At 43.2% G+C, this 27,128-nt stretch overlaps 1 protein-coding gene across 11 annotated transcripts in view; it reads left to right on the plus strand.

Annotated features, from left to right (window-relative positions):
• The window catches only part of FAT3 (FAT atypical cadherin 3), a 408,107-nt gene that overhangs the window by 122,748 nt on the left and 258,231 nt on the right, over positions 1-27,128 (plus strand). The window lies entirely within an intron of this gene.

Consider the following 27,128-nt stretch of genomic DNA (forward strand, 5'->3'; position numbering starts at 1 on the left):
TTGGGAGAAGAGCTCAGGCTGCTCCTGGGTACACATAGTAGCGATTGTTGTTTCAGCGTGTGATTTCCTTGGTTGGGAAAGATAAATGTAAAGGAAATACGCTGGCATGGCATTGATAAATGGCAATTCCATTTAGTAACAGACTGTCTAGCATCAGCCATCGTTAGGCATGGATGCAACACACATTTCTATTGGATTTTGCAGTTGTTTTCTCACTGTGTGCTTTGAATGAGAGCTTATTAGGCACAGGCTTTTTCTGCCTGTCCTTGGTATAACTTTTTTTTATCCTCCTCCCTTCTCGTCTTCTGTGTCCTCTCTTCTGGCTCATCTCCCCAGCCTAGCTGTCCATACTTTCCGCTGTTTAGCCTTTCATTTCAGCCTCAACCTCCTTGTCAGGGTGTTTGTTGTTTTCCAGGTTCCTCCCTGCTGAACCCTGTAACTGCATCCTTTCCCTTCTTTGGCCCTCAATCATGGGTCTCGTTTTCTCTAATGTTCAGATAACTATATTCTTGTTTTTGTGGGAATCCCAGCTTCCTCCTTTACTTACAGTTCCAAATCTCCTCTTCCTGCTTCTCAGGTTTTCATTCCCTGGTTTTTCTCTTCAGCATCTTTGACATAACCTCTTCTCTTTATTCTCCCCTTTCTTCCCTTCTCCTCATCCTCACTTGCTGGTTTCATTTTTTTCGAATTTTTATATGTTTTTTGAAAGTTTTTCTTACTGTCTTGGGAGACTGCTGAGAGCACTGACAAGCACAATGCCTGCACTGATCTCTGGGACAAACAGGTTGCAAAGCCTGATACAGCCAGTAACAGCAATAGCATGTGACATCCTATCTGATAGGGAGTGGATCGCATCTGGTTTGCAGGGACATAGCACAGATCAGCTCTGAGCTTGTAGGAAATGAGCAACAACTATTTGTCAGTGACAGTTTTTTGAAGGCTTGTAATTTGGGAGAGAAAATGGGCATTATTTAACAGAGAAAAGAAATAAAATACTGGGACTTGAAGGCTGCTCCCATGCCAATTCAAAGTCCATCTTGCAAAAGACATGGACAGAAGAAATCTTCAGACAGCTCTGATTTATTATGAGTCATAAGAAAGGAATTGTTCTGTCTTCAGTAAGTTTCAAAGGTACTTACCATGGTGCAGGCAGTCTGGCCTGGAAAATCTCAGGCAGTTACAGGTTACGGTCTGGATGAGTAGCAAGTAAGCCATCAAAAACAGTGTTTGTGGAAGGCATTTTCAGGCAACCATAACACCAGGTGTTGGTACCAGCAGCTAACACGTGTGGGTTTGTTCATGCACCTGCATAGCACAAACCAGTTATTTCCGTGTAGCACTGAATGCAGCTGGCAATCAACAAGATGCTTTCTCATGTAGAGTGATATGAATGAAGATCAGAACACCAGCTTGGGTTTGGATAGCTGTTACACTGGAGTATTGTAAGTTTGTGATTGTAAACATCTATTCAGGAAGCAGTGTAGAAAAGCAAGACATAGGTGTCCATAGCGTGTTGGGTAGAGCCACTTCACTCCCTGTTGCAGAGCATTGCTCAGGCTCACCCAGCCACCAATTTGTGGTGAAGAATAGGACGATTTTGGTGACGTGCAGACTTCTTTATACAAGCAATTTGTAAAGCCTTTGGAAATAGTATTAAATAAACAAGACATTATTATACAGTTGACCAGCTAAGTTGAGCTTTAGCCAGTAATCCTGCTTAGTAAGCATATTATCAGGAGGAATACACTAGTCTAGACACTTTTTGTGATTTTTAACTTTGGTATGCAGTTACTCTGAAATAACAGGCTTGGAAAGGAAAATTGTCTGAAATGGTGAGTTCTTCACTGCAAGCATTCAGTACATTCAAGGAGAGAAAACATTAAGCAGTAAAGGGCTCTTCAGCCTAGTGGAGAAAGAGAGCACAAAGGGGTGTCTAAAAGCTGGGGCAAATTTGCACAGAAAGTGAGATACATTTTTAACAGAGTTACAATCCATTGGAACACATTATCCTTGGAAATGTTGGATTTTTCTTTCTGTTTTCAAATTAAGTCTTGTTTTAGCCCAGCAAAACTGATCTTCAATGAAACAGAAAGTACTGGGATCTGTGGGGGAGTAGCTGGAACATGTGTGACGTAAAGATCGAGTCAAATGATTTGATGGAAATTTCTGAACTTGTGTTGTGAATTTAGCAGCAAACACTTGTCCGTTCTTCTTCGCAAGTTATCCACCGTGTCTCTTCCCTTGACTTCTAGCTACCTTGTACATGCACATTGGTGCACAGACCCCCTTTTTTGTTTGTTTTAGTGGGTTTTGATACAATTCAGTTGACCTGGAGCCTCACAGTGTCTGAGCATAGCAGGCATAAGTGTGATGGTTTCTGAAAGAAAGGAAATAGCTGCTTCCCTGTAATGCAGATGCCTCAGGCGTCTCTCAGTGCCCTTATCATGCACTCTGTATCAGCCTCTGGCCTGAAAGGGCTTCTTTTGCTTCTTGATTAATTGGCTGTGAGATGTGGAAACCAACCTGAGCCAGTTCCAAGGGAACCCATATTAATCACACCATCATGCAAACCATATAAGGCAAACCAAGTAAGCAGCTGCTTTCGAAATCTTTGGGAGACTTTAAAGCATGGGGACAAGAGCCATACTTACATATTTTTTATAGCTAAATAAAGCCTTAGTTCTAAGCATGGAGCTCCAGCAGACAAATGAAAAGGAGCATCTGGATTCCCTTAATGTATCCCTCAAAAAAAGAGGGGGAAAAATGTTTATGACTAAAGAATGAATGATCATAGAATCCGTATGCTGAGCGGGGAGCCTTGTTGGGGGACTGAGAAGGAAACTCCTGGAAGCTACCTCTAGGTTTAGGTAATACCAGGGAGCAGGCTTTTGGGATCACATGCATGCATTTACCTGACTGCCAGTTTAAGCTCAGTTTACATAGAAAGTCAAGATCTGTTGCCTCTGCCTTTAGATGGCACAAAACGTCATGTGCAAATACAGGGAATGGTTTGGATTGGAATGGAGCTGAAAGATCATCTAGTTCCTCCCCCTCTGCTGTGAGCTGGGATGCCATTCACTAGATTGGGTTGCTCAGGGCCCCATCCAGGCTGGCCTTGAACGTTTCTAGGGATGGGGCATCCCCAGCTTCTCTGTGCAACCTGTGCCAATGCCTCACCACCCTCACAGTAAAGAATTTCTTCCTGGTACCTAATTGAAACCTGCCCTTTTTCCATTGGAAGGCATTCCCTCTTATTTTTTCACTACATGCCCTTATGAGAAATCCCTCTCCAGTTCTCTTGTAGTCTCTTTGGGTACTGGAAGGTGCTATATGGTCTCCCTGGAGCCTTTTCTTCTCCAAGTTGAGCATCCCCAACTCTCTCAGCCTGTCTTCATAGGAGAGGTGCCCCAGCCCAATTATCATCTTCATGGCCGCCTCTGGCCTCACTCCAACAGGTCCATGTTCTTTTTATGTTGGGGGGCCCCAGAGCTGGACACAGCACTCCAGATGAGGTCTCACTGGAAGGGAGGAAAGGTGAAATCACCAGCCCAGGATGCAGTTGGCTTTCTGGACTGTGGGGGCCCATTGCCGGGTCATGTTGAGCTGCTCATCCACCAGCACCCAAAGGTCCTTGTCCTCAAAGCTGCTTGGCCATGTTGAACTTGATCAGGTTCATATGGGCTCACCTCTCCAGCATGTCCAAGCCCCTCTGGACAGCAAAGGTATATTGAACAGCAGTTGTAGTTCAGGAGCTGTTCCCATTCTGTGGCCCATGGGGGAGTCAGGGCTGTGGAGGAAGTAATAGTGTGTGTTGGGCTAATTGTACCTCAAGTCTAAAGGCATGGGTACAGGTGACTGCAGGCAGCCTGGGCATGCTGAGACCTGGCATTGCTGAGTGTTTGTGACTTGGGCTTTGCAAGGTGCACAGTATTGCGCAACAAAGAAATTGTATGCAATTAAAATACGCTTCATTATTAATTATTTAAATGCAATTAAATTATGCTTAATAGACTGTGTAAGCTCACGCCCACACCTAACTTTGCTGTGACTCTGCATAACGGACCAATACACCAGCCTTTCTGGAAAGGCAAATCCACTCATTAAGCAGGTGTTGCCTCGCTCACTCTGCTCTATTTTTTTCACAAACATTTTACCCAGGGGGGAACCTGATTATTCACTTGCAATTAGAGGAAATCACAGCCATTTGGTAGTGGGTTGGTGTGGGAACACTTTTCACCAGCCTTGGAAGTTGGTTTTGTTTGTTTTTTTTCAATTCCATCAGTGAATTAAGCTCTGGGAAGAATTATTCAGAAAGCCTGTGCTTTAGGAAGCGATGGGATTCTGTTCCAGGAGTGTTTGTTTTCTTTAGGATTTCTCACTTCCCCTTCCTCTGACTCTGTCTTGTTGCTTTCCTCATTCCCACCTGTCCCATTCCCTCATTGCTTCACCTTCTTTATTTTTCATTCTTTCTACATCCCTGTGTCATGTTCCTCCTTCACACTTTTGTCATTCATTGCTCTCTTCCTATTTCTCATTCTGTCCACTGCTGCCCTGGTTAGCTCCCCCTTCTCTCCTTTTTAGGTTTTTTTTCCCACCCTCTCATATCTCCCGAGCATCACATAATGAGGAACAGATTGGATTCCTTACTGGGCTCGTCAGTGAAGAGCACCATGTTGATGCCAGGTTGAGCTGATATGATATGATACTACAGGCAGGAGCTGGAAATAAGTAAACGTGGTTATTGTGGCACATTGAGATTCTTGGCTCTGCCCCAAGGGATTTAAAAAAAAAAAAGAAGAAAATTGAAGGGGGGAGTGAGATACCAGCTGAATAGTCTGTTGCAGCTCACTTAAAGAGGAAAAAACAAGCAGAGCATCAAGTATATTTTTGGGGGCTGGTCTTATAATGGCTCCATCAATCATGCTGCTTTATATCATTGGATTTACACAGTAAAAATAATGTGCTTTCCGCACTTCTCCTTGTTTGAAAGGTCTCCCAGCACCACTGGGAACAGAAACTTAGAGGACTCCATAAATTGGTTGCAAGACTGGTGTTGGCATCCTGTCTGGGTATCACACAGAGTTGATAATGTGATATTTCAGTTAACTGCATGCTGTATACGGATGGTATTTTCAGTTTAGAGGAAGCCTGAGATCTGACAGTCCCATAGAGGTACACTATAAACAGTTACTTTTTATTGATGGAGAGCTGATAACCTGCCAGGTCCTTCTGCAAATGAAGAAAGCCGGATCAGGATCCAGACTTAATGGCACTTTTAGGTATCTTGGTAGCCGTATACAGTTATTTGTTCATGGTCTTTGATTTTTTTTTATCTTTTCTTGGTTATTACAAGTAAACAGATAATGTAGGAGTAAGCAACCCATGCCACATAAGGGTTTTTAGTTGTGCTATCTGATATTTCTGGGTTTGCCTCAAAAATACATGTTTTCATCTCAAAACCTGTTGAACAGACTGTTAAGACTTCTGCATTAAGAAGAGATCTCTGTGCTCAGTTTTCTTCTACCATGTCCTTCTTAGCACTAGATAGAGCTGTGGTGCTGAAGGAGTGTGAACCAAGATGAGAGGGACATAACCTCACTGTCCACCTGTGTCTGTCCAGCTCTCCGTGTGCTTTATGTGTCCTGGGTGTACATTATTATACACAAGGATCTGGTGATCCTTAGCTTGTGAAAGCTTAAAGGAAATAGCATTGCACAAGAACTGGGCAGAACTTGAGCCTCACACATAGGAACTGAGTAACCCATTTTTGCCTGTCAGCTTTCAGTGTGCTTGATGGACAGTTATAAATAACTCTGTTTCAACTTACAAGCATCATGGCTTTATTTTCTGTTTATACCTTGTAGTGATTTTAAACTAAGTGCTGCCCGGGCAAGGCTGGTCAGGACTGAGTTGGGGGTAACTAAGCAAACTGCCTGCATGTGGCACTGGACTCCTGCACTCCTCCATGGTGTTGGAATACTGTTCCAATCTGAAGTCCTCCAGCCTACACATGGGGAAGGAAGATAGTCATGTGTTCTTCCAAATAAATAAGGCAGCTTCCAGCTCAGCTAGTGGGTGGACCTAACACACCCCTGCCTTTGGTGATGACATGCCTGTGACAGGCCTCTTCGATGCCTCTCTCATTTTCACAATTCATGGGCATGGTGGAGAGTATCTGTGGACAGACTGGGGTAGATTGAGGTGATGTGAGCAGTGCTCAGCACCTGGGGACTGCACCCTGATAGTCACCTTCAGGCTCCTGCTCATGGGACTGTGGGTCCTCTGGAAAGGATGAGCTGCTGCAGAGTGGGGGCTTCAAGTCCCTTTTCTTGCCTGAAAATGATACATTGGAGGATTTTCAGTAAATATGTAGGTTCAGATCCCCTGAAAAGTATATAGGCAGTTCCTCCTGATCTCAGTCGCAGTTTGGTGTGGAGTTTTATGCTTTTTTTGGTGTGGAGATTTATGCTTTTTTCTGTGAACAAGGATAAAAGCATTCTTTTACCACAGTGATGCTGGTTAGGTTTCATAAGGTCCTCTAGTACCAGGGAGATGAAAGCCCTCTCAGGACGAGAGTACACTTGAGGCTTGATGATGTTTCCATTGTAGTCAATTGGCTGGGACAATGAAACATCAGCTTCCCTGGGGAATACTCATGCAAATTCAGCCTTTCTCCTGGGTACATTTTGTCATAGTTGTAGGGGTTGATGAGCTTTCAAAATTGATCCTCTCTTATTGTATGGATCGGCAGAAAGAAGGGGAGCAGAAGATGTCAACAGCTGTGATGCTGATCTCAGGTGCAGCAGCTCAGAGTTAATGTGCTTTTTTTTGGTAAATATTCAGCTGTTGAGGCTCCAGTCTGCCTTTGCTCCCACACACGCGTGACAGGCATGGCCACACTGTCCAAGTGGGATTCTCTGCTTCTAAAAATAGAGTTTGGACATCTTCTTACTCTGGATGACATTGCTTTGCCAATGAGATGAGAGAGGGCATCCACAGTGCTCAAGGTTTTAGAAGACTTATTAATGCCACTGGTCAGGCTTTCTGAAGAAAATATTAATCAGGGCTTTCACTGTATGTTTAGTGTGACTCATCACCCTGGGAAAAACAGTTTAAGTGCTTAAGAACTTCCCAGTTTTCCTGCTACAAGACGCACCGGAGGAACTGAGAAAGAAATCAACAGACAGTTGATACTGAACCTGTTAAAGTTCAACAAGCCCATCCTAAGGCTGCTACATTCTGTAACAGATGACATTAAATGGATCACTGATCACTTAGCAGAAAATTATTATTGGTGTTCTAGGGTTTTTCTTTAAAAAAAAGGAGAACTTAAACTAGCACACAAAGAAATTGCATCATCACCAAACTCATTTTTTCTGTGAAGCATGACATTCATTACATGGATAAACAAGCAAACTTTAAAGGATGAACTATTTGCCTTCTCACATGAATATTAAAGAGTGAAATCACTCTTGCTCCAGATGAGATTGTAATATGTTTCTTTTCCTGAGGAACAAAGCATTGTCTTTGCTTTCTCAAAGAGGAATGCTTACATGAATCTTTCCTCCATGAAATGCCCCTTCTTTGGGCAGTGTGTCAAATAATGGCCTTTATTCCACATGCTTCAAAAGAGAAAAGCTTTCTAAGAATCTGTTTTTTACATTCCAAGGGATGTTTTAGATCTAATGTCTGCCTTGTGATGATATAGCTATTTATATTTCTCTAAACACCAAAAGCAATTAGATATCCTAAGAAAAATGAGTGAAACCCTTCCCTCCCCTGCAACCCACTCAATCTGTACATTGCCTATGAGATGATATTGGTCTGGTCAGGTAGCATGCAAACATGTATTGCAGAAAGTACAGGTCCATGGCATATTATCCACTGTATGTCCTTAGGTTTTCTGTAGTGACAGTGCATTCCCTCCTATCCAAGTACATGTCTGAGATGCAGTCCTCCTGTGTTTGCACTAGACCTCAGGGATGATGCTCTAATGTGGGATTGCATCATCTGGCTCAGCTGCCTCCCTTTTCATAACTATCATCTTGGCCATTAAGCGGGATGGCCAGAATTTGTCTTCTGTGGTTTATTCCCTGCCAGCACGGAGCAGCGTGTGCGTGCAGGGAGATGTTTTGCTTGGTAGAGTTCTTGGTTTTTGTTTTTAAATATGCATGTCTGCTCCATGCCTGTATTCCTGGAGGAATTGAATCTGCAGTCTTGGACTGGGCCCCAAGAATGCTTTTTCTGTAGCACTCATTGATTTAACTCTCATGGTAGACATATCTGTTCTGCTGGTGGGGCAAAAGCAGGATGGAAGAGAGGCATCTGTGTTGGGTTCCTCCTTGTACAATCCTGCTTTATCATTACAGAGAAAAAGAGGACACATTTTCCTCTTTTCCCTAAGGACAAACCCAGGACTTGGAGGCTGCTCTGAGGAGCAGGATGCTGGGTGGGGAGGTGGGTGAAGAAGATGCTGCCACCACCCCACCACGCACAACACTGGCCTGCAGGACACGGGTGTTTGGCTGCTGTGAAATTGCTCTAGGCTTTGCCCATCAGTTGGACCTCAGTTCTTCCCAGGCTTTTGACCTTGAGTCAAAACGTTCAGACCTGCTGGGGCAAAAAAAAAAGGTCCTGTTTTCATCGGTAGGATTCTCAGGGCTGTTGTTCTGTGATGGAATTTTTTTGCTTCTTGTGATTTGTTTTGGGTGTTTTTGCCCATTTCTAGAGTGTGCTGTGTTACAGAGCAGCAAAGAACATTAGCAGCAGGGCAAGCCTGAGCTATGTTTGTTTGGGGGTTTTGTTATTTTCTTTTGTTTTCCAGTGGGATCCTTTGAGAATTGTTTAAATACAGTATTTCAGCTTATACTAACCTAGACCTGCTTCTTTTCCATTCCTTAAGGAGGACATGGCTAAAGGAAGAGTTTCAAATTCAAAAAGATTTTTAATTAAAACAAGATAAAATAAGGGCAGACCCCCTAGTACTGGAAGGGCATTATATACAGTTGGCTACAGTGGTTGAGAAGCGTATGGGGTTACCTCCAGAAATATCATTTCCAGGGTGAAAAATAAATAGGAACATGTGAGGGAGGGTGTTATCATTTGGGGAAAAATTCATGCATGGAAATTGTCGTTTCAATAAATACAAAAATGGATAAAGCAAACACATACAGTAACTGCAGCATAATGTCATCTGCTATTTATTTCTGAAGTCTAAAGAAAACAAATATGATCTAATGGAGAAAATGGCTGCTTTGAAAGCCAAAAAAAAAAAAGAGGCGGGTGCACCCCAGTCTGTGGATCATGCCTTTTTTTGTTTGTGGTAAAATTAGAAATAATCAAATATATTGGCCAAAGCTCAGAAAATTGGCTTAAAGCTGGGGAAAAGCATTTGGAAATACTGTGATACTTTGTGGGAGTCCAAGTGCCTTATGCTTTGTTCTCATCCACATTGAGGGCTCTGTGGTGAGACCACATTCCTCTCCTACACAGTGGTTACAGGAGGTGGTGAGCTGTGGGAGTAAGTGCTTGGGCACATCCTGGGCGATGTGCATGAGACAAAAATAGCTGTAATTCCCCTAGATCCAGGCAGTGGTATCTGTATTTTAATATCCTGAGGGTAGATCACCAAGATGTTTGCTCCCTTTGAGTCAGCATCCCTCCATTCCTGCAGTGGTGGTTGTGGTAGGACCCAGTGCCAGTTGTGTCCTGTAGGCATTTTTGTTATCAATAAGCTTAGTAATGATGTTCCTCTGCTCACAACTGTTACTAATGGCTTTAAATTTTATCAGTATGGAGTCAGCCCCAAAATGTCACACTGGTAAAGATACGGCTTTCCTGACTCTTAAAAACATTCTGCTCGTTTTAAATGATCCCTGCTCACCTTCTGCGTCCAGACTTCACCCTCCTTCAGCAGACTGAGATCTATGCGTGTGCGTGGATATGTTTGGATTGAGGGATTTTTGGAAGCAAATCCATTTATCCCCACTTACTGGTCTTTGATCCAGATTGGGAAAAAGTCTCAGAGGGCCCAAATTTGCTGCGTTTTTGGAAAACTGGACTGGGAGATAAGCACCTGGTGCACTCCAGTGGCATGGGTGTGCAGCCACGGGAGCAGGCTGGAGCACACCCCCGATGCACAGGGTATGGCTTTGGGCTCCTCAGAACCTATTATTCTGCCATACAGACATGCTCCAGTTGCATCATACTGTTGCTGATAAAGGCAAGGTTTATTCTGTCTGTTAGAGACAGGGAATTTAAAACCTGAAAGGATCATTATTCATCTTTTTGAATAATGGAAACAATACATTACTCAGTGATTCTTCCAGCTTTGTGATAGCACATGTAGCTTAGGCAGTTTTGGTCTAGGAATCAATGGAATTTAGATTAATATGCTGGATTTTTTTTGTATTCTTACTGTGAATAAAATACTCAATTCTACTGAACTTGCTGACATTCTCTTCTTCACTCCTGTATTTGTTGACACCTACTTTTTTGACACTGTTTTGAGGGTTTTTACTTCATTTTCTGCATCTTCTTGCATTCTTCACTTTTGTTAAGTAAAGCAAAAAGTTTTTGATGTCACTTCATTATGAAGCTACTATATCTGTAAAGATGGTTTCTGCCAATCCAGGGTTGAGAGACACATTTCCCAACATAAAATCTGCTGTCACAGTGTACTTGCATTTCTACAAGGCTTTGGACTTGGTGCCACCAGATCTTTTGTTTTGACTTGTGCAGACATAACAGTACGTCCTACGTGGATTAAAAACTGGTTTAATGACGTGTGTCAAAATGTCATTGTTAGGGAGAGGATATCAGTGAGGAGGTTACTTCTCACTAGATACTCCTGGGAGCAGTTCTTGTCCTGATGCTGCTCAGTATTTTTTGCAGCAACCTAGAAAATGGTATGAAATCTTTGCAGATGAGATAAAGATAGGTGAGGGTGCTAAAGATGAGGAGACTGTTTGTCAGTGTGGGTTAAAGCCAGCTAATTCCTGATGCATAAAAAAAATACTGGCCAGAACAAAACAAAATAAAGGTGTCATATTCTGATATTGGCAGTGGGGTACTGAGCAGAGACGAAAGGAGACTTCAGTCATTGCCGGAGATATGAAAGCAATGTAGTTGCTTGTGGCATTTAAGTAAAATCTTATAAAATGAAGGCCTTGTTGCTTTGTAAAATTATGGCTCCGGCCTGTTACTTCAGCTAGAGGACTGTGAGAAAAGTTCATGAGAAGAAAAACAATTAGCTTTTACCCATGAGAATGTAGTATCAACAGAAGCATGAAAGTTAAACAGTAGAAGGAGAAAACAGCAACATATCTGCACCTGTTATTTTTCTGAGTGCTTGAATGCTTATGCTATAGGTAGCCAATGGTAGCATGCTGTAGTAGTTTAGCAGCCAATGAGTCTGTAACACGAATGATAACATACAAAAGGTGTATAAAGAGGCTGCTTTGTTTAATAAATGGCTTTTTGGCCCTTGAAAGAGGCACTGTCCGTGTGTGTCGTGACCGCCCCAGCAGCGACAGTTGCTTTTATCCAAGAAAACATTGTTTGCTTTCTTCATCCCTCCATGTAGTTACACAGAGAACAGTTATTGAAGGCCAGCATTTTTTGTGGTTCTCCTGATGAACACATTACAAGACCCAATGACTGGAAGTCCTTGTGAGAATTCTTTTACTTTGAATTAGGACTGCTGCTTACTAATGAAAGTCAGTAGGTACCAGAATGGTTGCAATGGAAGGTGATAGTCCCATGGCTTGGAAAATCTAAAAAGAGTTATTTTGAAAAAGAAATGCATATATATATGTACACACACACACACTCCACCTGCTCATCCTGACCCTTTATTGCCCTTGATGAAAGTGAAGATTACTAGTGTAGTCTTCAGGAAAGTTTTAATACTTGAGGCTTTCTGTGCAGCTGATAAATAAAATCAGTTCTGTGTTTCTTCTCTCAAACTTGCCCACTACGTTCAGGATGGATGAATCACTGCTTTATCAGTACCTAATTAACTGGGGATGTGCTGCGTCTCTCTTTGTCTATTTTTCTCTTTGGTTGAGGTTTTTTTTTTTTCTTTTCTGTTCCTTGGGGAAAGAGGGACCTCATTTGGAGATAAAAAGCTGAACATGATGGACGAGTGCTTAGGCCTACCAGTTTGGCCAGGGAGGCTTGTTTCTGTGGTCAAGATCACAGCGATAGCTGTTTGAAGGGAGGAGAGATTTTTCCACTGCATGATTAACAGAGAACTTGAAAAAATTCATCTCTGCAGCAGGCCTCCTCCATCATCTGGGGCAGTCATTTTTGCCTTTATTGTCCCTAATAATTTCCCTGCCATTTCTCTAGTAGGAACTGTGAGCACCAAGGCCATTTTTTCCCTTCAGAGTTAGGCGGCCTGAGAGCAGTTCGCCTTAAGGCCAGTGTCTGTGATGTGTCTGAGGAGTCACACCTAGTAGTGCCTGATTCTGCCTGCTGGCCCGGCAGGTTGGCAAGATGAATTCCACTCAAGAACTCTAATGAGGCTCATGAACATGGAGCTTAGATACCTATGTGTTATAGGTGTCCATGTTTTGGTGCTGTGGATTCATGGAGAGTACAGCAGAAGCCATGCTTCACTACTGCTTATCAGCTGTACATATCAGCAGTGAGAAACCAATGGTATTTCACTTGGGAAAGATAAGCCAACATTATGTGTGAAATAGTTTTTTCCCAAATAGTCCATTTGATTATGGGGAGCAGTTACAGACCTCAGGAAAGTCTGACAAAGGAGGATAGAAATAGAGGATGGCTTTGGATCAGTTCACACAGAGAAGGTTATCTCTGCAACCTTTAAAGGCTAGAAGTTTAATTTTTTATTTTTAAATGAAAGCTTAAATTCTACAGATGGCTTAGATAAGGTGGCACAGAGATTTTTCATCTCCTGTTTGTTATTACTGTGAGGTCGAGAAAAGGTCCTGTGTTAAGGATATCTGGGAGAAAAAAGAAAAAAAAACAATAAGAAAAGAAAAAGTGTAAAGTCTTCACAGGCCCGAAGCTATAAAGGGAAGAAAGCCAGTCTTCCAGGAATGGCACATCAAAGCAGCTTAGGAGGAAAGTATCTGTTTGTATTCCCACTGTAGTTCCTCTTTGCCACTACCACCCCTGGAGCGTGTTCTTGACCTCAGCAGTAAATTATTACAGTAAATGCTTTAGGTTTTACTTTTTTTATTTTATTTTCAGGAATGAAAAAAAAAGGTGGTGCAGGCCAGGGGGTTGGGCAGACTGGCAAAGAAAGTAATGTTTGTCTCTCCTTGTGATGGAACAGAGCAGTCTGTAATTATGATTTATTTATATAGTTTTGATGTGCAGCACACTGAACTTCCCTCTCTGCATTTCTTGCTTCTGTGGATCAGGCACAAAAATGTAGCTGCTGTTAATAACTGTGATTGTTCAGGTATTTGCAAAACCCCTTGAAAATAGCAAAGTGACTTGTAGGTTGGTGGGTTTGTTTGGGGTTTTCTTAATATATTTTCTCCCGTATGGAGAGGATATTATCGGGTAGTTTGAAGTCTAATGAGGAGTCACTTTGATGTTCTCTCTCCCTCTTTGTTCCTGTTTCTTCCCCCTGGAAAGGTAAGATAAATTCTCGCCAGTCTTGGCTAGAGAGGGCTCAGACTGGGAGGGAACAGAGAGGTTGCCCACTGCTTGTTTGCTCCTGTTGCCGTCTCAACCTTCCGTATTTGGAGTTTCCATCCCATTCTTGGGGCCTCAACAAAGTGACTCCCTTCAACCCAGTTTGTTACTCCTGCCTGGGCTTTAGTTTTTGCTCCCTGTTAGGTGCAAAGGAGCAGGTGATTTAAATACAGATATTTAAAATGCATGTGCTATACTCCCACAAAGTGTTGGCAATGTTACAGTGCTCTTTTTTTTTTTTTTACCTTTCTGAGATGTAGTCAGCAGAGGATAGTCAGTGAATTTTGACTGCTGTTGTGTGTGTGTTGGCTACCGTTCAGAAACCCTCTTTGCTTGTCTGTGCTTCTCCCCATCACCAGTCTATCTTATGAGAAGGTATTTGCTTTTAAGCAAGCCTTGTAGCAGTGCTGGCAGCCGGGATGCCATCCCATCCCTGAGTGACAGCTCTGCTCCCAGCCCCTGCTGCAGAGATTAATATGAGCAGTTGCCTCTAAAACATTTTAATCTCACTTTTGGTTGTTTTGAAAAATGGGTAATCAAACCCTGTAAATCATCACCCAGAGACAGTAAACAATGCTTAAAAGTGTTGAACACGAGTCAGGGATTGCACCTCAACCTTAAATCAGAGCTGACCAGCAGCCTGGCAGGCTCATCACTTAGTAAGCTGGCATCGTGGGAAGGTGCCCTGTGAACAAAGCTGGGGAGTTACATGTGCTTCTGTCTGGCCGAGCTTCATTTCAGCTGTGACTGGGAGGGTGCTCCCTTGCCTCACCTGGCACTAGGTGAAGGTCTTGCTTCACAGGCTGGTGGTGTGGAGGGAAGAAAGGTTTGTGGTCTTTGCAAAGATCTGAATGGAGACTTGAACTGGCCAAGCACCTCCACTGGGTTTAATGGCTCTTTCTGCAAATGTTCTGGGATTTGGGTTGAAGTGCATGGTGCTCTGTAATAACCCTCAAAAATATCTGGCTGTGGAAGCTTGTCAGTAAAAACTGGATTGGTTTCCTGTAAGAGTAATTTGTCTGCCCTCATTTTACATGACGGTTATGAGCCATTACAACAACATTAGAAAAAATTAATGCAAAGGAATGTTTTTCATTCCTAAAAATGACCTTTCCCTTTTTTCATCCAGCAGTTGGGCGCTTGTCAGATGATGCCAGTAACTGCAATTCCTGAAATGCATTTGCTGCTGACCTGTGAAAACCTCTGAGGCAGATGCTTATGGCACAGGCAACATGCTAAGGCACCTTGTACAGCTGAACTTTGTTAAACTAAATGAAAGTCCTGTCTTGGTAAATGAAACAACCCAAGATCTCTAAAATTACTGCCAGCATGTGAACATCAGTGTTTGTGAGATAACAGAAGTTGGAACAATAGAGGAAGAGGCCATATGATACTATTTAAATACAGCTTCATTAAAGACAGCTTCATCAAGTCCTTCACTTTTAATATTAGGGAATGGTGCTGTGGGTGTCACCTGGACCCTTCCAGCCAGGATATGGCCAGGGCTGCCTGGAGCATCCACCATCTGCACAGGAGGAGCTGGGGGTCTGCAGGGACAGGAAGGAGTTAATCCAGGAGACCACTGGAAGATATAACTGAGAGTTAAAACCATAGACAAGCTTATGTCAAAACCCACCAGAAACAGACTTGTGTTGAATTCAGTAGACTTGAGATGCAGAAGTGGTTTGCTGAGTTTTCTTTTTTCTGCTATCTTCATATTTGAATTAAATTGCAAGCTCAAAGAAAATGTGAAAACTTTAGCAAGAGTATATTAGCCCAGGCTCTTCCTCTGCCTTCCTGATCCTGTGCAACAACTGAGAATTAAGAGGGGCCCTCCAGAGGCAATGAAGGACTGGCATGGCTGAAGGCATGCAGGTCCAGACCTGAGGTTGGTGGAGGCAGCAACGTTGCTTGGAGAGCCAGAAGTAGGTCTTGAATATGCTTCTAGGGGATGAAATTAGACAATGTGTTCTAAGCCTTCAAATAATTTTCCTTTGTCTGATCCCATTTAAAAATCATGGAAAGATCTATTACTAGTCTGGTAGGATGGCACACTGTTTTGCTTATACTTCTGATTCTTTTTTTTCTGTATTGAGCCTTTTTATTTGAGTGAAATTAATATTTTGGGGTTTTGCAAGTTTTAGATGGCCATTTGCTAATTTTTACTGGATGAGTGTATCAGCAGGAGTATATCAGAGGGATGATCATTAGGTAAATTAAAAAATGATTAGTAGTGTTCTTATGCCTGTCCTCAACGTTTTTTATAGTGCTTAAATGTGCAGCAATTTAAGGATGTGGACAACTGATTATCTGGTTGTGGATGACATTAGATTTCAAACCACATTTTTCAGCTGAGCTCTCTCTCCCATGAAAGACTGGACCAGATGGTCTTTTGAGGTCCTTCCAACCTGGGCTGTTTTGTGTTTCTAACATCATGTGAAATGTGTGTGTATTAGCATCTTTCAACAGTCCTCCTTCCTGCTCACAAAGAAGTCTTGCCACTTGCTAAGAAATCTTTAAACAAGTTTTTTCTACACCAATATGCCATTGGTAAATTATGCCATTGGAAACAGTGATATCTGAGCCCCTGTCAAGATGGTGATACCTGAGCCATTATCATCATAAGCCATGCTTGTGCTCAGCTACACTCTGCTTGGATAATACCGACACTGCCTGCGCTTTTGGCTCATTCCCTGTGAAGCAGTGAAGCCTTGCAAGCCTGACATAGCCTCCAAACCTGCAGAAAAAAAAAAGCAAAACAGAAAAAAACCCCTAACATCCTTAAATAACCTACTTTAGCAGCCCCAGGGAGATTTATGCAGATGCTTGTGCCAGGTGAGCAGCTGAGACATGGGTTTGATGGCAGATTTCAGAGTTTTAGCCTGTTGTAGAGGCTTCCATGCATGGCCATGTAGAGCTGTGCACTGGAGGAAGGAACTCTGCTGCTATCAATAACCTTGATACCATTATCCTCACTTCCAAATACTGGGAGGTGTTACTTACTGAGAGTACCACATTAATACAAGTACTAAAATCAAGACTGTATAAAAATATTACTTCTACTGTAAAAATACTTACAGACTCTTTTTAAACATAGGTGTAATAATCTGGTTTAAGGGTCTGGGAAGCACAGCTAACAGGCTGATCAGGTACTGGAGAGAGACTGGGGAAGGGGCATGGCAGGGAGAAGCCACAAGGAGTAGCATGAGGTCTCTTGAAAGCTTTTGTGGTAAAAGAATTCCTTAAAATGTTAGAAATGGGGATGGCAGGCAATATTCCCAGAAATGAGTGACAAACGCATGTGCTGAGAAAATGCATGGAAGTTTAGTGTATCTGGGTGCAGGTTCTAGGCATTTCATTGTGTGTGCAATTTCCTTCTGTTCTTCGATTTATATTTAAAAGGAAATTTGTAATCAAAAGGAAAAGGACACTTCAGCTCACAGAATTTCTCTCCTATAGATGGGCCCTTGTCATCAATGCAGAACAAATGTTTTTAATGCTTCCTGACAAAAATTGGGCATGACAGGGTAGCCTGCAGAAAGCACAGTGTTTCTTTATACTCTTTCAGCTTAGGCCTGTGCTGGTGCTACCACCTGTGCCCTGTGAGAGCAGTTTCCTGTTGCTGCTAACCTGGGGTTCATGCTAGCAGGCTGAAAGATGAAAGGCTAATACCTTCACATATTTCACATTTCATATTCACTCATTCCCCCCAGTGCTGGTTGGAAAACGCTCCTGCTCCTTGTTGTTCTGGTGAGGTTTAATGGTGAATATGCATTTTCAAGCACTTGGGGTTTTGTTGTTTTGGTTTTTTTTTTCCTAGTAGCCACAGCACATGCAAATTCAAGACCCTGTCAGCTGTCTTCATGTCCTTTGAAACTCCTCCTATGGTTGTGTATTGTGCATATTCAAGGAGCTCTTTCATTTTTGGTTAGCTAAGGTGCTTTACATACTTAATTATCCCTAGGAGGCTTTTCTGATGAGTCCTGTGAAGGAGCCGAATATAAGAAAAAAGAAGAAAAAGGTTAAAGAGACATGATTCTCTCCAGGAGATAATCAGACAACAGCTGTGGATGCATTTAGTGACCAGTGCTGCCCTTCCTCAAAACAAAATAAATTCTGGGGTAAATTAAATTGAAAGCCATCACTTAGGAGTAAATAGCCCTAAAGTAATACTCTGGAAAAGCAGTTTTCTGGAGAGGGAGAGACCAAGTCAGTAACACAGCTGGCTTGGTTTTTTCCTGAAATTGCCTTTTTTTCTATAGGTATTGGCATGGGCACCCTTGATGCTGACCAGTAGACAATTCTGTTCACATCCTGAAGGGTTTCAGTGTAGACATAGGAAAAGTCTACATTGGATTGGTCTTCAAAGAGGCATCTTCTACCCCAAGTGTCTCTTGAAGCTCTTCGAGCTTCTGTTGTGGCTTTGCTGGGTTCCTCAGGACTGAATCTATAATCCCTGAATTTGAGTATGGTGCTACTCTCACTAAAACCAGAGATATTAATTAAAATTGGTGAGTTTTAAGGGATAATTGGATTCCTTGGGACCCTTTTGCTTTTGCTGGGGAGAAAGAAGAACCTCCAATGTGGGAACACCCCAGTGTGCAGAACCTTCCCAGCAGCAGCCCTAAGCATCCTAGGGTAGGAAGAAGGACATAATCCTGCAGTTCCCCTTCACCACCTGCAGCACCGTGAACAAGGAGGGTTTGGCCTGCTTGACTGTCCCCATGGGTAGAACTTATAAAAAAAAAGGAGCAGTCGAAGCATGAGGACCTTGGCTTGTCAGGAGCAGGGTAATGATAGTCGTATCTCATACAGAAGGTGCACGTCATTTTTCCAGCTTGTTCATTCCTCTAAGAGCATCACAATAATGGGAAGGAAGTAATTGGCAAGTAGACTAATAGGATGAAGGTGTTACAGTGATTTAATTTCCTGGAGGAAATTTTTCCACGATTTTCCAAAACTGTATGAAACACTTTAGCTTCTGTGGTTTTTTGGGAGAAGCCAAAATTTTCCATCTGAACTCTGACTGACATAAAGATTGCCTCTGTCTTCCTTTCTGAGAGCTTCAAAAACCAGTTGATATATATAGCTTCCTACAGTAAATTATATTGTAAAGGGGAACCTTTACTGAAAAATAGAAATAAAACAACTTGGAGATGTGTGCAGCTGGATTCTGCTGGTTTTGAGCAATCCATTGTTCATGGTAGTAGTTGGTGGCTAAGCTGTTTTCTTCTGCTTCTACATGTGTATGTGTATATATATCTATCTATATATGTCATACTGTTGTTTATGAAATTGAAATGGCACACTGAATGTTTAGGAATGGTATTCTCCAATTTATAGTTTTCACTGAAACCGCTCCAAGCCACACTGCCACTCATTCACACCCCCTTCCCTTCTTCCTCCCCTGAGTTGGGATGGGGAGGAGAACTGGCAGCATAGAAGGTAAAGATCATGGCTTGAGAAAGGAACAGTTTACTGGAAACAGCAATGAGATAAAAAAAACCAAACAGTAGCAACAACAATTCTAATGACAGAGGGTACAAAGAAAGAGGCAAATGATTCATGTGGAAACCCCTCAACACTGCCTGACTGCTCCCTCTGCCACATTGCACCACCCAGAAGGGAGCCCTTCCCCCATCCCTGGAAAATGATGTAGGGTGGTGTAGAATAACCTCTCCATCCTGGCCATGCCTCCTCCTGGCTACTGTAACAATTAACCCTGTCCTGGCCAGAACCAGGGCACAGACCTGTGTGTCTCTGTGTGCCTGTTTGAATTGTGGTGACTGCCAGTTGTGGGCCTGTGTTGGAGATGTTCAGTCTCACAGTGAAGGTCCTTCCCCAAGTGATGGGGGGTTCCCTGGAGATGCCAGCAGTTGCTGAGAATGTGGTTCAGTCTCTTGACAAAGTGGATTCTGTATTATTAATATTTTAAATGAGTCTAACATAATGAAGTAGGAGTTTGTTAAAGCCTGTTTTCAGCCCAGATGGTTTAAATAATAACAGGACACAGCTTTTCATGCTGGGATTTGTGCAGGTTGCTTCCCAGGTTATCTGTTTCTTGTGACTTGTCCTTTTCATCTTCTGCTGTCAGTAACTTCAGTGCATAAATGAACTGCAGATTAACCATCCAGGCTAGGACGTTTTGCCTTGCATTTGAAATGTAGGTTCCCACCATGAGGAGCTTGAACTCTCTGGCTGCCTTTGCTCCAGAGAGTGTCACAGAGATTCAGATGTTAGAGTACCAAACAGTGCCTTCTCAGAGGCTACTCAGTTTTCAGGCATGGTATTTTAAATAAATTTCAAGTCAAAGGTTAAATTTATGTCATCATCCCAAACATGGAGTATATTAAGAGAGGTCAGTCATTCATATCGTTAACTTGTAAGCTTTCTTTGTTTGTTTTAAAGGACGTTGATTTTATAATTACCCCAGAGAGAGACACTGAAAACCCCAGGAATGTACTGCTTAATTGGAATCCAAATATTGAAAGCTGTAGGAATGTAGCTGTAGGAGCCTTGTGATGGGCTCTGCCATCTAGTGACACCCACAAGAAAAAACAAAATGTTTGCAAAAACAAACCAAAGCCCACATATGATTATTTTTGAAACCTGCTTGCTATGACTGGTAAACCAATAAAATGCCTCAGGCACAGCAGTGTTGTCATTGTCTGATAGCATGGCTCAGCTCAGTTCAGTCCAGCTTTGGCTCCTCAGGCCTGCAAGGAGATCCATGCAGACTAAAACCATCACATGTTTTTACTGTTTTGAGTATTTACTCTGTCGAGACGGCTGAACCTTTGCCTGATGATTAACCCCATAGGGGCCCTGTTCTGTACATCTGGGAAGCAGAACTGAACAGCAGCACCCTGTCCATGGGGAGGCACACACCCAACCAAGTCTTCAAATGCACAGACTTGAAAAATGTATGTGAAATCTTAAAATACAGGTCTTACAGTGTCCGTGAGTTCGTCTCATCCCTTCTTTCAAAGCTGTTTCTTTCCTCTTTTTTTACCTTTGGAAGGGCAGTGCGGCAGGAATGTGTGTCGTGTTTGGGCTGCTTGTTTGCAGCCTCTGGTCCTCCCCAGGGAGCAGCCTGACCAGGCTCCTGTGCAGCTGGATGATGCAGGGAGCAGGACACTATCTCCACTGGAAACCTTGGAAACAAGAGTTGTCTGCTACATCAAATGCCAGTGAAGTGCCAAGCAGGATGGTAACGGGGATGATTACTACCGGTTAGCCCTGTGAAAATGCAAAAGCCTGTTTAGACTCAGAGGTTGGCCAAGGGGCCTCATAGCTCTCAGCCCTACCAGTATATAGGAAGGGTAGTAATAACTCCATATCCCCAGTCACATTTGTGCACAGTGACAAAAACTATAATGCTTGTATAAGCTTCACTTGTTTGGCAAAGGTTGGGGGCTTTAATCTGCATTTTCTTTTTCCTTCTCCAGCTATGTTGACATCTCACTTAAACATAAACAAATACTAAGACTTTCTCAGTCTCATAGTAGAAGACAGCCAAGAGGTGAGGGAAAAGAAGGGGAAAAATCATACATGTTTTACATGTCACTTAGAAGATGGATTTTGTAGATCTCTCTTTGAAAATGAAGCAGGAGCTAATACATGTGAAGAGCCAGTGTGGTCTGACCCAAGCCCTTTACTCTGGGGTGGGCTGACAGGCTTAAATTCAGTCTTTGTCTGTACTGCAAAGTTGTACAAAAGTTAGGCTCTGAGAAGTCCCTAATAGCTGTTTTAAAGGACAATGTTGGCTGTGATACAGGGGAGTTGAGGTCTATGTGAGGTGTAGATGCCATCTCCCACACCTTGTGTGTTATGCAGGCCTGAGGCAAGGGAGCATCTGGTCAGCATCCTCCACCTGAAAGCCTCTGATGCCTTTACACTGAACAGAAATTCTTGCTAAATACTGACACCGTGGAGTTAGGAGCAAATTTAAATAAGTCAGGATTTTACTCCCATCTCCTTATTTTAACTGCTGAAGGTTTGGTGTCATAAGCTCTGGGAGGTCCATCCTGTGGGTGAAGACACTCTGTGAGCAGAGTTGCACAGAGGCTGGGTTGATGTGAGGACACCTGGCTGTGGCTCTCAACAGCACCAGGCCTGGTCAGGATCTTTTGAAGAGCCAGCGGTAGAAAATAGGGAGAACTCAGGTGGTCGCTTTGGTGTGGGCATCCAGTTGGATCCATGGGCCGGTGACCTACCTGCAGTGCAGAGCCTGCAGGAGGGAGGCGTCAGCGCATGGGATGGGGCAACCACAGGGGTGCCGTTGTGCGGCTGGTGTCTTGTCTGGGCTTGTGAAGACTGGCGGAGCTGGAAGCTGGTACTCCTGGAGATTGCTTCACTGTCCTTGCGGTGGCTGCCTCTAACAGGAAACCTCTGTTTGTGTTGGCGTCTGAACAGGCGCCGCAGTCTTGCGCTGTTTTAAGACGTGACACTGCCATGTGCTATTTCTCCTGCTGCTGTGCTGTATTTTATGTAGCACTGCCTGTCAGTGTGCCTAACACTGGAAAGTAACAAAAAGAAATTACTCAGATGCTTTGAAAATGGATAGAAATATCAGTTGAAAATAGGTAATTTTCTCTTTCAATTACTAAGGTCTAAGACATGCTCATTTGTTAGTGTTTAAACAGTAGCTATTAACCTTTTTGTCCCTACTACTTATTCCTTCCTTACATTTTTCTGCTTGTGAATTTTGCAGCCCAGATGAATATTGAAAGACTGTTTTTAATGAATTATTTCTTTCTCTTTCTGAAGCTGAGTCAAGGAGCATCAATGTCGATGCCCCAATTTGTATTAAGGAGACTGTAGATAATTAAGCACTTGCAAGGGTCTGGGCAGTTTGTTGATGTGTTTTTTAATTTTCTGGTGAGTGAGTGATGTTCTTTGAATAGCGGTCATTGGGGAAATCAGAGCTTACTGAAGCGACAACCAGTGTTGTCTTCACTGTCATGTTCAGTGCAACTCCTGCAGTATTGTGACGAAGCTTATGGGCAAAGATAACTATGCATCTGTCAGATGCGCTGACAAATGCTCTTTGCATCCCTGTGTTAAACTTGTGAAAATTTGTGTCAGCTGTTTGGATTTCAGGTTTCTTTCACAATAACATACCATGTTGTGAGGTGTAGTTGCTTTGTGCACCATCTATAGTGTAAAACACAATGATCTGTAACACAAAATCAAGAGTTGTGGGTGGGCTGATGCTGCCTGGACACCAGATGCCCACCAAAGCTGCTCTATCACTCCCTTCCTCAGCTGGACAGGGGAGAGGAAATACAACAAAATTCCTGTGGGTCAAGATAAGGACAGAGAGATATCACTCACCATTACCATCATGGGTGAAACAGACTAAGCTTGGGGAATTAATGTAATTTATTAACAATCAAACCAGAGGAGGATAATGGTAAATGAAACTGAAATCTTAAAACACCTTCCTTCCACCTCTCCCTTCTTCTGGGACTCAGCTTCACTCCCAGTGGCACAGAGGGATGGGGAATGGGGGCTGCAGTCAGTTCATCACACACTGTTTCTGCCACTTGTTCTTCCTCAGGGAGGACACATCCCATGTTCCTCCTTCAGCCTGGGGTCTCTTCCACTGGAGGCAGTCCTCCATGAATTTATCCAATATGAGTCCTGCCCATCGGCTGCAGTTCTCCATGAACTGCTCCAGCGTGGGTCCCTTCATGGGGTGCAGTCCTTCAGGAACAGGCTGCTCCGGCATTGATCCCCCATGGGATCACAGGTCCTGCCAGAAAACCTGCTCCAGCATGGGCTCCTCTCTCCAAAGTCCCACAGGTCCTGCCAGGAGCCTGCTCCAGAGTGGGCTTCCCACAGGGTCACCTCCTTTGGGCATCCCCCTGCTCTGGAATGGGATCCTCCAAGGGCTGCAGCTGGATCTCTGCTCCACCATGGACCTCCGTGGGCTGCAGTGGCACAGCTGCCTCACCATGGGCTGCACCAGGGGCTGCGGGGGAATCTCTGCTCCGGTGCCTGGAGCACCTCCTGCCGCTCCTTCTGCACTGATTTTGGTGTCTGCAGGGCTGGATGTTTACTGGTGGTTTCAGTGGGACCAGTCTCTCAGCTGTCCTTGCATTTGCTGCCAGGCCACAGTTCTTGCTTCCCCAAAATTACAAGAGGTTGCAAAAACATGTCATCACCAGTGCTTCTCATCTCTACTTGACACCCACTGCCTTGAATGAGACTATGTGCTGGGGCTCTGCACATGCATGGACATTTCTAATAGCTGGCTCAGGGTACAATCTCATCCAAATCAAAATTTCATCTTAGTTTGAATAAGGAACACAGACTTTCTTCAGAGCAATTTCTATGAGATACAGGCTGCTCATTGCAAACAGAGAGACGCTTGAGCACAGTAACCTGCTTGGAGAGGACAATGCCGTTTAAAGCCCTGAGTTAATGAGAAGTCCACAGTACACATTTGATAAGCTTTGTCATTCTTTTGTCTGCAGATCATAGACCCTGCATTTTAATTTACCATACATAATGCTTTCTTAATGAGTTCCAGTGGATAGCCATTGAAACATGGCACTGCAGCTGCCAGCACGATTATGAAAAAGAGGCAGTTATTTGATTTACGTGATATTCTGTTATGGTAACTAATATTTGCAGACAGGATACAATAGAGGAAGAAAAACCCCTCCACTTAGATTTTGGTATCTCAGGACTAAGGTGCTAAATCATTTATTTTGCGTGTACGTGGACCAACTACTAATTGAAAATTAATGGAATTATATTTGAGTCTTGAAAGTCTAGAGAGACTCCTGTTTGCTTTGCACCACAAAGTTCAAGCAAACCCAGTAACACTAACAGGATTTTTAAAGTGCAGATGAGCTTCTTAACATAGTACACAGAAGCATTTTATGGAAGAGGGCCCCTCATCTCTTCCCTCTGTTTCAAAATAGAAATGAAAAAACCCAGAACTTAGGAAACAACAAAATTGTAGTGCTATGGAAGAAATGATGCATTGCTGCTGGTAAGGTTTGTTTTGTAAGGAGTTGCTTTCCTGGCCACCTTTCCTTTTCTTCAGCTTGAGCCTGTGTGCAAACCTTTACCGAGAGCTCTGTGTGTGCATGTGTGCATGCTTATCCCCTTTCCTATGCATCCCTCCTTGCTGAGCACCACACTGGTGACTTCGCACACAGAGGCACTATTTAAAGGGTTTGTTGGGTTTTTCTGTTGTTCTTCCTGGGATTTTGGTTTAGTTTGGCTTGGCTTTGTTTTGTTTTGTTTGTAGGAATAAGAGCCATGATGCCTTCATATGCTAGGCAGTAAACAAGGTGATAATTTTCTTCTGTGCTGGTAATTTCAACTGAGTTTGTACGTGGTCAGGGAACATGTATGTTTGTGGTGGGATGATACTTTGGGACCCAAGTCAAGGAACAGATGTAACTTTTGGTCTCTAATACAAGATACAAACTTCTGGGGAAAAAAAAAAAGAAGAAAATAAAAAGTTTGAAGTGGGGATGAGTTAAATTTTGTATGATTACAACTTCTAGTATTTTCTAGGTTAGACTGCTTGACTTTGCAGTTGTAATTCTTAGCATTGATGATGATGATGATGATGATTGTTGTTGTTGTTGCATATGCTTGGAAAACCCCACAGGACTAGCAGGGGGGTAAGGCCTGCCTGTGGGTTTTGCAGATACTGGCAGAAACTCTGAAGTGGTGAGTCTGAGATTTCCATATTCCAGTCTCAGGTGCGGGAAAAGGGATTGCCACAATCATTCACTGTCCCAATCTCATTTGTCTGTCCTAGTCCATCTCTACCCAATCCAGTGCTCCCAAGTTTTCTGTTTCCTGATCTAGCACTGGAGCAGACTGCCCAAGGAAGTGATTGAGTTACCATCCTTGGAGGTATTCAAAAGATGTGTAGATGTGACTCTTGGGGACATTGTTTATTGGTAACTTGGCAGTGCTGGGTTAACAGTTCAACCCAATAATCTTAGAAGTCTTTTCCAACCTAAACAATTCCATGATTATGTGATCATACGGCACTTAACATACCATGTAAAATACCACTGCTCCCCTGCACAGTGACCAGCACGGCTGCAGCCAGAGCAGCAGCTACAGGGACATCTCACCCTGGATCTGCAGCTCATACACCAAGAGCATCCTGAAGAGTCAAGCACAAATACGTATCTACTCATCCCATGAAAGCTAGGAGACCAGACATAGCCTCACTTCACCAAATTTACAAAGCAAAGTGTTCCAGTCAGAAAACTGGTAGCTGGTTTTGCTCTGGCCTGCAATAAAGAGTGATGGTAATTAATTTGATCACACAGATCTCCCGTATGAAAGTTTAAATACTGAGTCATTTAAGTTTGGCAAAGTGTGGAGGAGCAGAGTCCCACAGCCAAAAGCTTCTACATTAGTGGTGAATGGACTTGAAGTGCACATTCCCCTTCTGTAGCATGTGAGCAAATGCATACGTCTGTGTGTGCACCGTGCGAGGCTGAGTCATCGGTATCACCCTTTGCCAAGGCATGGAGACTGAAAAAATGAGAAATGTATGTAAAAATACACCCGTCGCTGGATCAAAAGGATGTGCCACGGGGGAGCTGCAGTGAGGCGATAGTGACGCTTGTGTTCGTCAAATGGCTTCTGTGTGAGAGGAAATTAAATGGAGAGGGTCTGTGGCGTGTGAAGAGCCATTTCCAAGGGGCAGAGAGCAGGTAGAAAGAAGTGATTTTTCATGGATATGCCTGCTATAAAAGATCTAGGTGTGTCAGACGAAATAACCAGGCAGCAAGTTCTGAGCAAAAAAGGGGGACCCCATTTTCCCCAGCACCCTGTGTTGGGATTGCATGGCTCTGCACCCCTTGGTGCTCTGTGTGCCAGGGCCAGAATGGGCACACAAAAGGGCTACAGAAAGACATGGATGAAATGCCTTTGTGGAGCTATTACTAGCCAAGGAACAATTATTCCTCATGGCTCAGGAATCCTCTTAATGTAGGTTGCCAGAAGCTTGTAAGGCCTGCCCTGGGGAGGTCTCCCTGTTCTCATGCCATAGGCTTACATCTGGCTCCAGGCAGCAGCAAAAATGAGCTCATGGTTTGGTTCAGTCCAGACCTTCTTGTGCCTGTTGTTTTGCTGAGCTTTTAAATTAGTCTTTTTTAATATTTTTGGAAGTTTCTGTGGAGGCATTGCTTTAATATAACTGTAATTAAACCCCAGAACTCTTTAAAACTCTCACTTGGAAGTAGGTCAGTTTGCACTTACTTGTCTTGAAGGGTTTTTTTTCTTTTTTCATGTCTTAGTTGTAGGCTGAGTTACCATCTGCCTTTCCTTGGCAAAGCAAAGAAGCGGAAGATAAAATTTGTAACATATAATTGGGCTAATATTAATCATTTATCTCACATGAGGTGAATCACTGGAAATTATCCGTGACTGTATTTCTAAGTCCTCTTCATGGTCTTTTA

The sequence above is a fragment of the Corvus moneduloides genome, chromosome 2, assembly GCF_009650955.1.
Source record: "Corvus moneduloides isolate bCorMon1 chromosome 2, bCorMon1.pri, whole genome shotgun sequence".
Classification (NCBI taxonomy): Eukaryota; Metazoa; Chordata; class Aves; order Passeriformes; family Corvidae; genus Corvus; species Corvus moneduloides.